The sequence below is a fragment of the Pongo abelii genome, chromosome 9, assembly GCF_028885655.2.
Source record: "Pongo abelii isolate AG06213 chromosome 9, NHGRI_mPonAbe1-v2.0_pri, whole genome shotgun sequence".
NCBI lineage: Eukaryota > Metazoa > Chordata > Mammalia > Primates > Hominidae > Pongo > Pongo abelii.
The window spans coordinates 125,147,476-125,159,420 of NC_071994.2; the positions used below are offsets into that span (position 1 = coordinate 125,147,476).

The window sequence follows — 11,945 nt, forward strand, 5'->3', positions numbered from 1 at the left end:
CAAATTTCAGGCATGTTACAAGCATAATATTGGTGGATGATTTGTTAAAGTTTGTAGATAATTAATTGAATTGGAAAAAAAATGGGGCAATTATCCCTATAATGTCACCCTTCCAACAGGCTTTCTAGAGTAGGAAAAAAAAAATGCCTATCAGGAATTAGAGAAGTCTCTGAATAGCCTCCAGGGAGTGTGCCATGAAATACACACAGGGGATTTCAATATGAATTTTCAATGGAAAAAAAGTTGAGAACTCCTATGCTGAAAACGACATTTGATGTAAACATGACTGTATTATGTATGCAATTCAAATGGAGTTTAGTCATTGTGAGATGAGAAAAGATTACATAATGACGTAGTATTTAGCTAACTGAGTTTCAAGGTATATTCCTTGAGACTAGTGTCTGCAGTTGAATCCAAACATGGTAGCATGGTAGTCTATTTATTTGTCCCATTTTTGTGCCATCATTGTTTAATCCTAGTTCCTTTTCATTAGTGGGTTTTCTCATTGCTTCAGTTCATCTCTGAGCAGTTCCTGGGACTATTAGAGACTGTAGTAGAGGTCATGGGGATCATGGAGGTAGGGAATCATCATTTCTTGAATAACTACTGTGTGCTGATAGCACGCTTAGCATATATATATAAAAATATGTATATAATTATATATAATTTATTATAATGTATAATTTCACACCATTATAATTACATAAACTATAATTAATGTACATATATAATTTAATCCTTACAATAAGCCTGTGAAGTTTTATCCCATTTTACAAATAAGGATTTTGAGACAAAAAGGAGTCTAAATAATTGGCCCTCTAAGGTCAAACACCTAGTAAATAATAGAGGGCTAATTCGAAAACAGATTTTTTGGAATACCCAAACCCTTATTTCTTTCCTGAGCATGTGCCCGTGAAAGGATACTAGACAGGATAAGAGTGTATAAGTTCTCACCATTGCCCCAGTTGGATATAATGGCAGGAACTGAATACAGTCTAAAAGTCAAAGTCTTGGGACCAATATAAAGAATCAGAGCCAAGAAGGGATCATCCATGACAGCATCTAATGAAATGTATGGGTCAAATCATGTAAAATTGCCAACAGTTGACCATTTTCTATCTCTAAAAGTGGAAATTTCATATGGTTCAACCTAACAAAAGTAGGATAATCAGGGCTAAGTCACACTTAATATGTTTTTCTCACACACAGGATTGAAATCTGGCTTTTAAAATGGAAATAGAGTAATTTACTCCAGCTCCTAAAGTTCCATACATCTTATAGCTCTAAGATAACTGAATGGGAAAGCCTAGCTCAAGACTTGCAGCATCTGTAAATCAAGCATTTAATAGTGAGAAAGAAGGGGTGAGGTAATTTCTGGCCTTCCGATTCTCCCACCAGCTATGGAATGTGAGGCACAGGCCCTCTGCAATGAAAACCATTCTTTCTCTCAGCCCTGTGACCCCCTAAGCCCCAAGGAAGACAGGTTACCCACTGTTATGAATTGAATTGTGTTCCCCAAAAGATATGTTGAAGCCCTAATCCCTAATACATCAGAATGTGACCCTATTTGGAAATAGGGTTGTTGCAGATGTAATTAGTTAAGATGTGGTCATACTGGAGTAGGTCAGGCCGTTTATTTAGTGATTGGTGTCCATGAAAAAGAGGAGAGACACAGAGACAAAGACAGGGAGAAGATGGCTGTGTGGTGACAAAGGCAGAGATTAGAGTGAGGCATTTTATTAGTCCGTTCTCATATTGCTCTAAAGAAATACTTAAGACTCAGTAATTTATAAAGAAAGGAGGTTTAATTGGCTCACAGTTCTGCAGGCTGAATGTGAAGCCTGATGCTGGCATGTGCTCAGGTTCTGGGGAGGCCTCAGGAAACTTACAATCATGGCAGAAGGCAAACAAGGAGAGAGGTGTTTAACATGATGGGAGTAGGAAGAGAGGTGGGGGGAGGAGCTACATGGTTTTTTTTTTTTTTTTTTTTTTTTGCAACTAGATCTCATGAGACTCATGATAGCAGGGACAGTACCAAGGGGCTGGGGCTACACCATTCATGAGGGACCACCCCCATGATCCAATCACCTCCCGCCAGGCCCCACCTCCAACAGTGGGGATTATAATTCAACATAAGATTTGGGCAGGGACACAGATCCAAACAATATAAGGCATCTGCAAGCCAAGGATTGCCAGCCATCACAGAAGCTAGGAAGAGGCAAGAAAGGATTACCCCTATGGGTCTCAGAGAGAGCAGGGTCCTGGTGGCACCTTGATCTCAGACTTCTGGGCCTCCACAACTGTTAGATGAGAAATCTCTGTTGTTTTAAGCTATCCAATTGGTAGTACTTTGTTATGGCAGCACTGGGAAACTGATGTACCCACTTTTCAGGTTCCATGTCTATTTCTTTCTCTTGTGCTCAGTCAAGATAATAAAGAAAATAAAATTGTCATGTGAAAAGATAAATCCTAGATTTCAGAAAACACGGCTTACTAGACTGACTCACTTCCAGGATGCTCTAAAGAGTTTCTTTCTTTTTTTTTTTTTTTTTTTTCTGAACCTTAAATTTGGGGACTACATATGCAGACTGGTCTCCTTTGAGTAGGAGATTTTCATTTGATTTATGACAGTCAACCTCCACATTAGATTTACTCTAAGCCTAAGTCACAGCCTAATGAGTTTTGAACAAATGGGCTGCCTTCCGGTGAACTGCAAGGTAAGGGATGACAATGAGGTCCTCCCTGGTGGCCATGACTGGTCTTCATGCCATCAGCAATGAATTTGAATTATGTTAAATTGTGAATGTTACTGGAGAGGCACAATATTTTACATTATTATTATCATTGGTAACTAATCCAGGATTTATTTATCAGGTTAGCCAGCCATTAGCAGGAGCCAGACATAAGTCGGCCACAAATAGATTCACCCAGTATTTATTGAGTGTCTGCCATATAATCACACACTGGTCCAAAGTCTTGCATGATCTCACTGACTCTGCCCTACAATTCTAACACATAGTTATCTCCATTTAGAAATGACAAAAGTGATACTAGGAAAGGTTAGGTAACCTGCCAAGAGTCACACCACTAGTAAGAGGGTAAATGGCTCCAAAGCTTTGGAGTCAGCTTATTTTTTGGCACTAAAATCATAGATGAGAAGGACACAGGGAACAGTTCCCAGCAAGGTGCCGCTCTGGGAGGGTGTGGGAAAATGAAGGATCACTGAAAGTACTGGGTCCTGGGAAGTGGTATTCAAACACAGTTGAGCATGAAGGAAGAATTCCAGGGTAGACCATGCATAGTTGTGGTCAGCAGGTCTGAACGCGGGGTCAGAAGATTCACTATTCAGCTCTTGGGCTAGAAACTGAAGCTCTCTGAGCCTCATCATCCTAAACTGCAAAACAGGCATAACTATACCTTCCTCCTTGAGCTGTTCTGTGGCTTGCCCACAATAACGGATGTACTAGCATCTAACATCTAGCAGATGTTAGATAATCCATACATTCTAGCTTTCTGTCTTTTTCCCCAATATATTTTGGGCTGGCCCTGAGCTAAAGTCATATCCCTCTGAGTAACCCCACCACTGTGAAGAGTATGCAATGTGTCATCACAAACTTAATTTTTAAAAACAGACATTTAATTTTTTTTAAATGATGAATAAAACATTTTCACAATAATTGCAGTGATTCATCCCTTTAGTCATCAGATATTAAGATTCTACCTATACCAGTCATGGCTGAATCAGACCCAAAGAATTAGAAGACACTGCCTGCTCTTAAGAAACACTCAGTTTTTTGTCTTTTCATTGAAGTCCTATAAGGATTTATATTTTTCAGTAGTCTTTTCTGATATATATATCATATATATATCATATATATATATGTATGTGTGTGTGTGTATATACACCAATGCATATATAATCATAGGAAATATACATTTTGTGTCTTAGTTTGTATCATTATTTTGTAAACACTTTTATATATGTTATATATTATCAACATAAATAATATATCAATACATAAAAATTGATAATATAAATAAATATATAATAAATATGTATCTTGCAAACACATATATACATATATACCTATGCATACATAATCATAGGAAATATACATTTTGTGTCTTAATTTTTGATCATTATTTTGTGAACACTTTTTCTTCACCTGTGTGGTGGAAAATCATGTTTCAGCCCCAGGGCCTTTGCAATATCATTTCCCTCATGGTTTGGTTCGTAACTTTAGTGAAGTCTCTAATCAAATGTCAGCTCATCAGAGAGGCTGTCATGACCACCTTATCTGAAATAGCCCCTGTTCTCACACCACTCCTTGTCTTTCTCTTTTGTTACTATGCAAATTGACTGTGATCATTACCTAATAGCATGTCATAGGCTTATTTACTTGTGTGTCATCAATTTTCTCCATATCCACTCTCCCCAACATCCCTCTCTGGCCAGGAGAATGTAGGCACTGTGAAGATCAAGATGTTGTTTTGTTCTCTGACACATCCCTAAGACCTAGTACAGTGCCTGGCATATTGTAGGTGCTCAACAAATGTTCATTTCTGATGGAATGGTTCCATATTGAACATTTCAATTAACTGTATGATAAATCATGTAGCTTTCCTATGCTTCCAGAGCCACATATGCTAATGAAGCTCATCCAGCTTTATTCACTTTACATTCCTCACAGTCTTCAGCCAACATCTGAACAAATTCTACATATTTTGGACAGGATTTCTCTGTCATCCCTCCCCTCCCCCACCCCTCCAAGCATGCCTCCTTTATATGCAGGGGTATTCACTCTAAGGCATCTTCTTGAGGATAGACATTATTTCTCTTCATTGAAACCCCCAGTTCCCAGGTACATCCACAGAGAACTTAGTCTCTTTCGCCGACGCTTGTGTTTGCAATGCTTCCCCGTTCTTCACTAATGACTATAAATGTGCCAGACAAGGAAATGAGAAAAGTTCAATGTGCAATGAATCCAAATTGAGCTGGTCTACACTGGTATCCTTCCCTGACATGCACCTGAGACCTCCTCACCTTGACATCATTATCTCTCATTAGAAGCGACTCAGAAGCACCAGGTAAGCAGTTGCAGGATGCTGACTGGATTTGGGGGACTATGTTGATCACAAGCCACATCCCTCTCTTTCTGTCTGCCCCTCTCTCTCTCTCTCTCTCTCTGACTGGCTGTGTAGCAGAAACTTTCAGGAGAAAGGTTTAGAGGTTAGCAAGAAAGTAATTAGGGCCAGAATTGCACATCAGCAACACTCCTCTAGCCATTTTCAAATGGCTGGCACTGTGGATTTTTAAATTCGAAACTTGGTGCTAAATTCGATCAGGTTTCTTCATTTCTTTGTTTTAGGCTTCGTTTTTGTTTGTTTCTCTTTTTTTTATTACATGATTCAAGGTTTTCCCATACTACTATGGTGCCATGATACTACTGGAGGCAATCACTATTACTAGTTTTATCTGCCTCCTTCTAGGAATATTCTATGTATAAACAAGCATATATGTACACTATTTCTTTTTTGCTCTACAAATGGTAGCATACGCTTTATTCTTCATATCAGTTTTTGCTCTACAGTTTATCCTGAATATCATTCTTCAGTGTATACAGAGAGGTGACCCACTTTAAGACCACTACCTAATATTCAATTCAGTGGATGTATTATATTTTATTTTACCAAGCCCATATGAAGGAATATTTAATTTGTTTCAACTTTTTGCAATTATAAATGGTATAATAAATCATTTCACACATGTGCAAATATATCACCAGGAAAGATCCTAGGGATGGAATTTCTAGGTCAAAGGATGCCAGCTCTTTACATCTTGATAGATCATTAGAGATTCCCCGCTGTAGACAATCGCACAACATACACTGCCATACAGTTTGACAACAACACACGAGAGTGGCTGCCTCCTTGCACCCTGGCCAACATTTACATCTTTGACAATCTAATTCACAAATCTATTACTTCGTGTTTTTTTCCAGTATTTCTCTTATATATGTAAATGCTATTTATATTTCTGAAAATTGTCAGTTCATGACTTTAGTCTGTAGTTGTTCTGAGTTATTGTTCAGATGACTTATAACAAAGAACTCTGTATGTATAAAAAACATTAACCCTTTGGAACATGGGAATACCTTCCCCAGTTTTTATTAATCTTTACATTTTATTTATATTTTACTTATTATGCAAACAAATGCAGTTCAATTAATCACTTCTCCTTTCTGAGATTATTTTAATTTCTTAGCTTAGGTATTTTAGCTTCTTCCCAGTTGAAATTTAATTCAATTTTTTTTAAAGACAATCTTGCTCTGTTGCCCAGGCTGGAGAGCGGTGGTACGATCTCAGCTCACTGCAACCAACACCTCCAGGGTTCAAGTGATCCTTGTGCCTCAGCCTCCCAGTAGCTGGGATTAAAGGTGTGTACCATCACACTCAGCTACTTTTTGTATTTTTAGTAGAGACACGACTTCATCATGTTGGACAGGCTAGTCTTGAACTCCTGGCCTTAAGTGATCTGCCCGCTTCAACCTCCCAAAGTGTTGGGATTAATAGGCATGAGCCACGGCACTCAGCCTCCCTGTTGCAATTTTAAATAGGATATTTTCTTCCATTACCTTTTATTTTAAAAACTCCATTATGAAATGACATTTTCAAAGGCATAAGGAATAACAAAACAAATGTCCATGTGTCCACCAGTTGACTTGCTTCAAAACATCAGTGATAAAGTTGCATCTATCTCTTCTTATCACATTCTTCTCATTCACTCCTAGAAATAATCATTATCTACATTCGATGTGTATCATTCCTACACATTTCTGAAAGTATTTCTATGACATAGATATGCATTCTTAAGCGGCATGTGGAATTGTTTTCAGTGTTTTTAAACTTTACGGAAATGTGCTCTTCTTCAGCTTGCTTTTGCTGCTCAGTGTGTTTGTGAGAATTTACCCATACCGATATATATGTTCCTAGTTAATTCATTCTGTTGAGGGAGCACTTCTCAATTTATTTACCCATCATCCTGGAAACGGACATTTAGGGTATCTCTCTTCTCTTTTTCCTATTAGAAACAATGATGGGGCTGGGCGTGGTGGCTCATGCCTGTAATCCCAGCACTTTGGGAGGCTGAGGTGGGTGGATCACCTGAGTTCGGGAGTTCGAGACCAGCCTGACCAACCAACATGGAGAAACCCCATCTCTACTAAAAATATAAAAAAATTAGCCAGGTGTGGTGGCGCATGCTTATAATCCCAGCTACTCGGGAGGCTGAGGTAGGAGAACAGCTTGAACCCGGGAGGCAGAGGTTGCGGTGAGCCGAGATCAGGCCATTGCACTCCAGCCTAGGCAAAAAGAGGGAAACTCTGTCTCAAAAAAAAAAAAAAAAAGAAAAGAAAAGAAAGAAACAATGATGGTGGGGATGTTCTTGTTCATATCTCCTGGTACAGGAGAGAGAGTTTCTCTGGGAGTAGAATTAAAGGGTTGTGAGGAAATTCACCATCCAACTTCCAAGATAGTATCAAACTGTTTTGAAGGTAAAATACTCCCGCCAGCTATGCCTAAGAATTTCCTGTTTCTCATCCTGTCTTTCACCTGTATTGTGAAACTTTATTACTTTTTCATTTTGAGGTTGTGTAAAAGAGTATCACATTTAATTTAAATTTTCCTAATTATTAATGAGTTTGAACATCTTTCATATACTTATTAGCCACCTAGGTTTCCCTTGTTTCTTTTTTTTTTTTTTCAGGCAATTCTCCTGCCTCAGCCTCCCGAGTAGCTGGGATTACAGGCGCCCGCCATGATGCCCGGTTCATTTTTGTATATTTAGTAGATACGAGGTTTCGCCATGTTGGCCAGGCCGGTCTCAAACTCCTGACCTCAGGTGATCTGCCCGCTTCAGCCTCCCAAAGTGCTGGGATTACAGGCGTGAGCCACTGCGCCTGGCCCTAGGTTTCCTTTCCTTTAAAAAATGAACCTCTTGTTGATGTCTTTTGAGCATTTTTATTTCTTTTTCTTTTTAATCTCATATTTTTTTAAGTACCTTGTATAGGAATGCTATTGTATTAATTTTGTCTATGAATTATGTTTCACATACCATGATGGTATATGATATGGTACCATGATGCTATTACATTCTTTAATACTTTTCCTTTCAAGAGGTGGAGCTTAATTCCCCTTCCCTTTGGTGTGGGATATCCTTAGAGTTTGCCTTCTAACGCAAGAGTGATGTGTGCCACTTCATAAACGAGGTCATAAAAGGCATTTTGGCTTCCTGCTTATTTGTACTTTCTCTTGAATCGCTTGTTTGCGAGTAAGCTGGCTGCTATGTTGTGAGGACACTCAGGCAGCCCTGTGGAGAAGCCCATGTGGCAAAGAACTGAGGCCAACAGCCAGGCAGAAACTGAAGCCTCCTGCCAATAGCCATGTGAGTGCGCCATCTTGGATCTGAATCCTCCAGCCCCTATCAAGACTTCAGATGCCTGTGGCCTTGGCCAACATCTTGGCTGCAGCCTCATGAGGGACCCTGAGCCAGACAACCCAGCTAAGCTGATCCTGGATTCCTACCCTCAGAAGCTGTGTAAAATGATAAATATTTCCTGTTTTAATCTGCTATCTTAGTCTGTTCAGGCTGCTATAACAGAATACCATAGATTGGGTGGATTATAAACAACAGAAATTTATTTCTCACAGTCTAGAGGCTGGGAAGTGCAAGATCAAAAGCACTGGCAGATTCAGTGTCTGTTGAGGGCTCATTTCCTGGCTTATAGATGACACTTTCTCACTGTGTCCTCATATAGCACGTGTGTGGCAGGGGGGCAAGGCAGCTCTCTAAGGCCTCTTTTATAAGGGCGCTAATCTCATTCGTGAGGTCTCTGCCCTCATGACCTACTAAAGACCTCATCTCCAAACATTATCACACTGGGGATTAGGTTTCAACATACGACTTTTGAGAGAACATAAATATTCAGTCTTCATAGAAGATGCTAAATTTGAGGACAATAGCTATTACAGATTTGTCTTCAGTAGCTGCTAATATCAAATTTGGGGATAATTTGTCAAGCAGCAATAGATGTCTAATACATGTACCTTACTGAATTATCTTATTGCTTGCATAGTTTTTTTCAACTGATTCTCTTGCATTTCTTAGGATTGCAATATTGTCTACATATAATAATGGTCCCAATTTTATAAAAAAATTGTTTATTGTTTCCTTATCAAGCTTGCTGCTAGAGTGGAAATTTATAAATTTTATTAGAATGTTGAGGAAGTCTTTTCATTTATCCCCATTTTATTAACAATTTTTAAAAAATCAAGAATGATGTTGAACTTTGTCAAGTGCTTTTTGATACTTGAGAGAATTATAATTATCTTATGATTTTTCTTTTGAATTATTTTAACAGAGTTCCATTTTTGCATTGCAATTCATAAGGGAAAGTGATCTTATTTTGCTGTTGCTTGTGAAATATCTGCCAAGTCTGAAGTCTTTGCAACCTGTTTCATAATTTTCCTAATCTTTGTTAAGCTGGTACCATAAAAATAAATGAAAGCTTTTCTCATTTGCCCTATGTCCTAGAGCAGTAGAAATTAGGGTCAGTAAATTTTTTCTTTACAGGGCCAGATAGTAAATATTTTAGGTTTTGTGGGCTATATGGTCACTGTCTTTTTTTTTTTTTTTTGAGATGGAGTTTCTCTCTTGTCCCCCAGGCTGGAGTACAGTGGCGTGATCTCAGCTCACTGCAACCACCGTCTCCCTGGTTCAAGCAATTCTCCCGCCTCAGCCTCCCGAGTTGCTGGGATTACAGGAACCCACATCATGCCCAGCTAATTTTTTTGTATGTTAATAGAGATGGGGTTTCACCATGTTGGCCAGGCTGGTCTTGAACTCCTGACCTCAGGTGATCTGCCCACCTTGGCCTCACAAAGTGCTAATATTACAGGTGTGAGCCACTCTGCCCGGCCATGGTCACTGTCTTGACTACCCAACTCTACCGGAATGGTGGGAAAGCAGCCATAAACAGTATGCAAATAAATGAGTATGACTGTGTTCCAATAAAACTTTATTTAAGAAGAGAAGAGGTGAGCTAGATTTGGCCTATGAACCATAGTTTGCCAACCCTGGTATAAATCAGCTCTCTCAAACTTTAATGTGCATACAATTACAGTATCCCAGAAATCTTATTAAAACTAGATTTTCCTTTAGTAGGTTTGAAGGGTAGCCCAGGACTCTCCATTTCTCACTAGCTCCCAGGTGCTGCCCACATGCTGGTCCTCAATCACTCTTTGAGTAGCAACGATTTAAACGACATTGAAATGGTCTGTTTGTTTATTTCTAAGTTTTGTTGAATTCATTTGTGAAAACATCTAGGCCTAGTTTTTTTGAATTTTTCTGAATTTCTTTTATGGATATTGGTTGTTTGAAACTTTTGATCTCTTCTGAGTTTAGTTTTAGCAGCTTATAGTTTCTTAGAAAAGCATCCATTGTAACTAGGTTCTCATATTTATGTGCAAAGAGTTGAGCAAAGTAGTTTTTAAAGATTCTTTCCTTTTCCATCTATGGTTATTTTTCCATTCTTATTTCTTATTTTTTTATTTGTGCTGTAATTAGCTATTGTTTTATCTAATCTATTCTACCTCTTTAAAGAACTCCTTCTTACATATATTTATTTATTCTATCATTTTGGATTTTCTTATTATTTTCTGGTTTTATCTTTATTCTGTTTTCTTTTGGATGACTTTTTCTCTGGACTTCTTAAGTTTCATACTTAATTCAATTATTTTAATCTTTCTGTTTATTTATATAAACAGTATTCAGAACCATAAATTTTCCACTGAGCTTTGCTTTTATTGTACCATGTAGAGTCCGATACTATTTTCCACATGGTGACCAATTCTCTCTGATTTCCTCCTTGACCCAAGAATTATTTAAGAGTTTCTAAATTTCTAGATGATAGGTTAGTTTTGTTTCTAGTTTTAGTTTTATTGCATTTTGATCAGAGAATGTTGCCTGTAATATCATCTTTTGATCTATCACTAGCTTAGAGAGGCCTAGTAAGTTCCCTTCTACTGATAAGTTTTTTGTAATTTCTGGAGGCTTTGCTTCCTGAATTTCGAAACTGATATTTAGTCCACAGAAAGTCATGAGAGTTCTTCACTGTGGAGTGTAGCTTCTATCACTTTGGTGTGCTTTTTTTTGACTTGTTTACAGCTTTTTGAGTAACTGTCAATCTGTGTTCATTTCCTCTGTCCTGACATTTCTCAGCTTTCCTTGGCTATATCCATTATTGAGGAGGCCTACCTATAGGTTTTGGGCAATTCTGGCTTCTGAAAGAAGTTAATAATAGCCCTCAGCTCTGACAGATATTTGCCAACTTGATCTAGTTTCTGGTGTGGCAAGGCAGGCAGAGCATTTCTTAATATTCATTCCCACTTCCCTACTCTAAGCATCATCACTGTCCCAGATAATATAACTATCCTTCTGTCTTGATGTTCCATCATTTCCAATCTCAGCTCAAAGTTGGACCCTGCCTCAGCTCAAAGTTTGACCCACACCTGCTTGGTTAGAGCTCCTGCATCTCAACACTTTGCTTCATTGGCCTGGCCTGTTGGACTGACCTCTTGCAATGACAATACTGCCAATAAAACTTTGAGAATTACGTTGGTTTCTTCTCGAGCCAGTATTGCCTTTTAAGATGGACTGCTCTTTCTCACCAGTGTGGTACCTGCATGACCCATGTTTAAGCTGTCCATTCCTTCTGAATACATTGGATCCACCAGTTGCTCTTTCTGGGACCAGTTGTGGCACCCAAGTTAGCCTTACCAGGCTCTAGCTTTTACCTTCACCTTTCTTACCAAATTACTGAAGCTTTGCACTTCATGATAGCAGCTGCCTCAAGAGGAAAAATATAAGGGGCAGAGATGTCTAAGTG

The 11,945-nt window shown here is 38.6% G+C and overlaps 1 long non-coding RNA gene across 2 annotated transcripts; it reads left to right on the forward strand.

Moving 5' to 3' along the window:
• The first annotated feature begins 8,310 nt into the window (after positions 1–8,310).
• Positions 8,311–10,090, forward strand: LOC129048804 (uncharacterized). 2 transcript variants are annotated; one of them, XR_008511469.1, is made up of 3 exons: positions 8,311–8,596; positions 9,724–9,851; positions 9,957–10,063. It is a non-coding gene; the product is annotated as an uncharacterized LOC129048804 (long non-coding RNA). The 2 variants fall into 2 exon arrangements; XR_008511468.1 differs by having other exon boundaries at positions 8,312–8,443; positions 9,957–10,090.
• Positions 10,091–11,945: the final 1,855 nt, after the last annotated feature.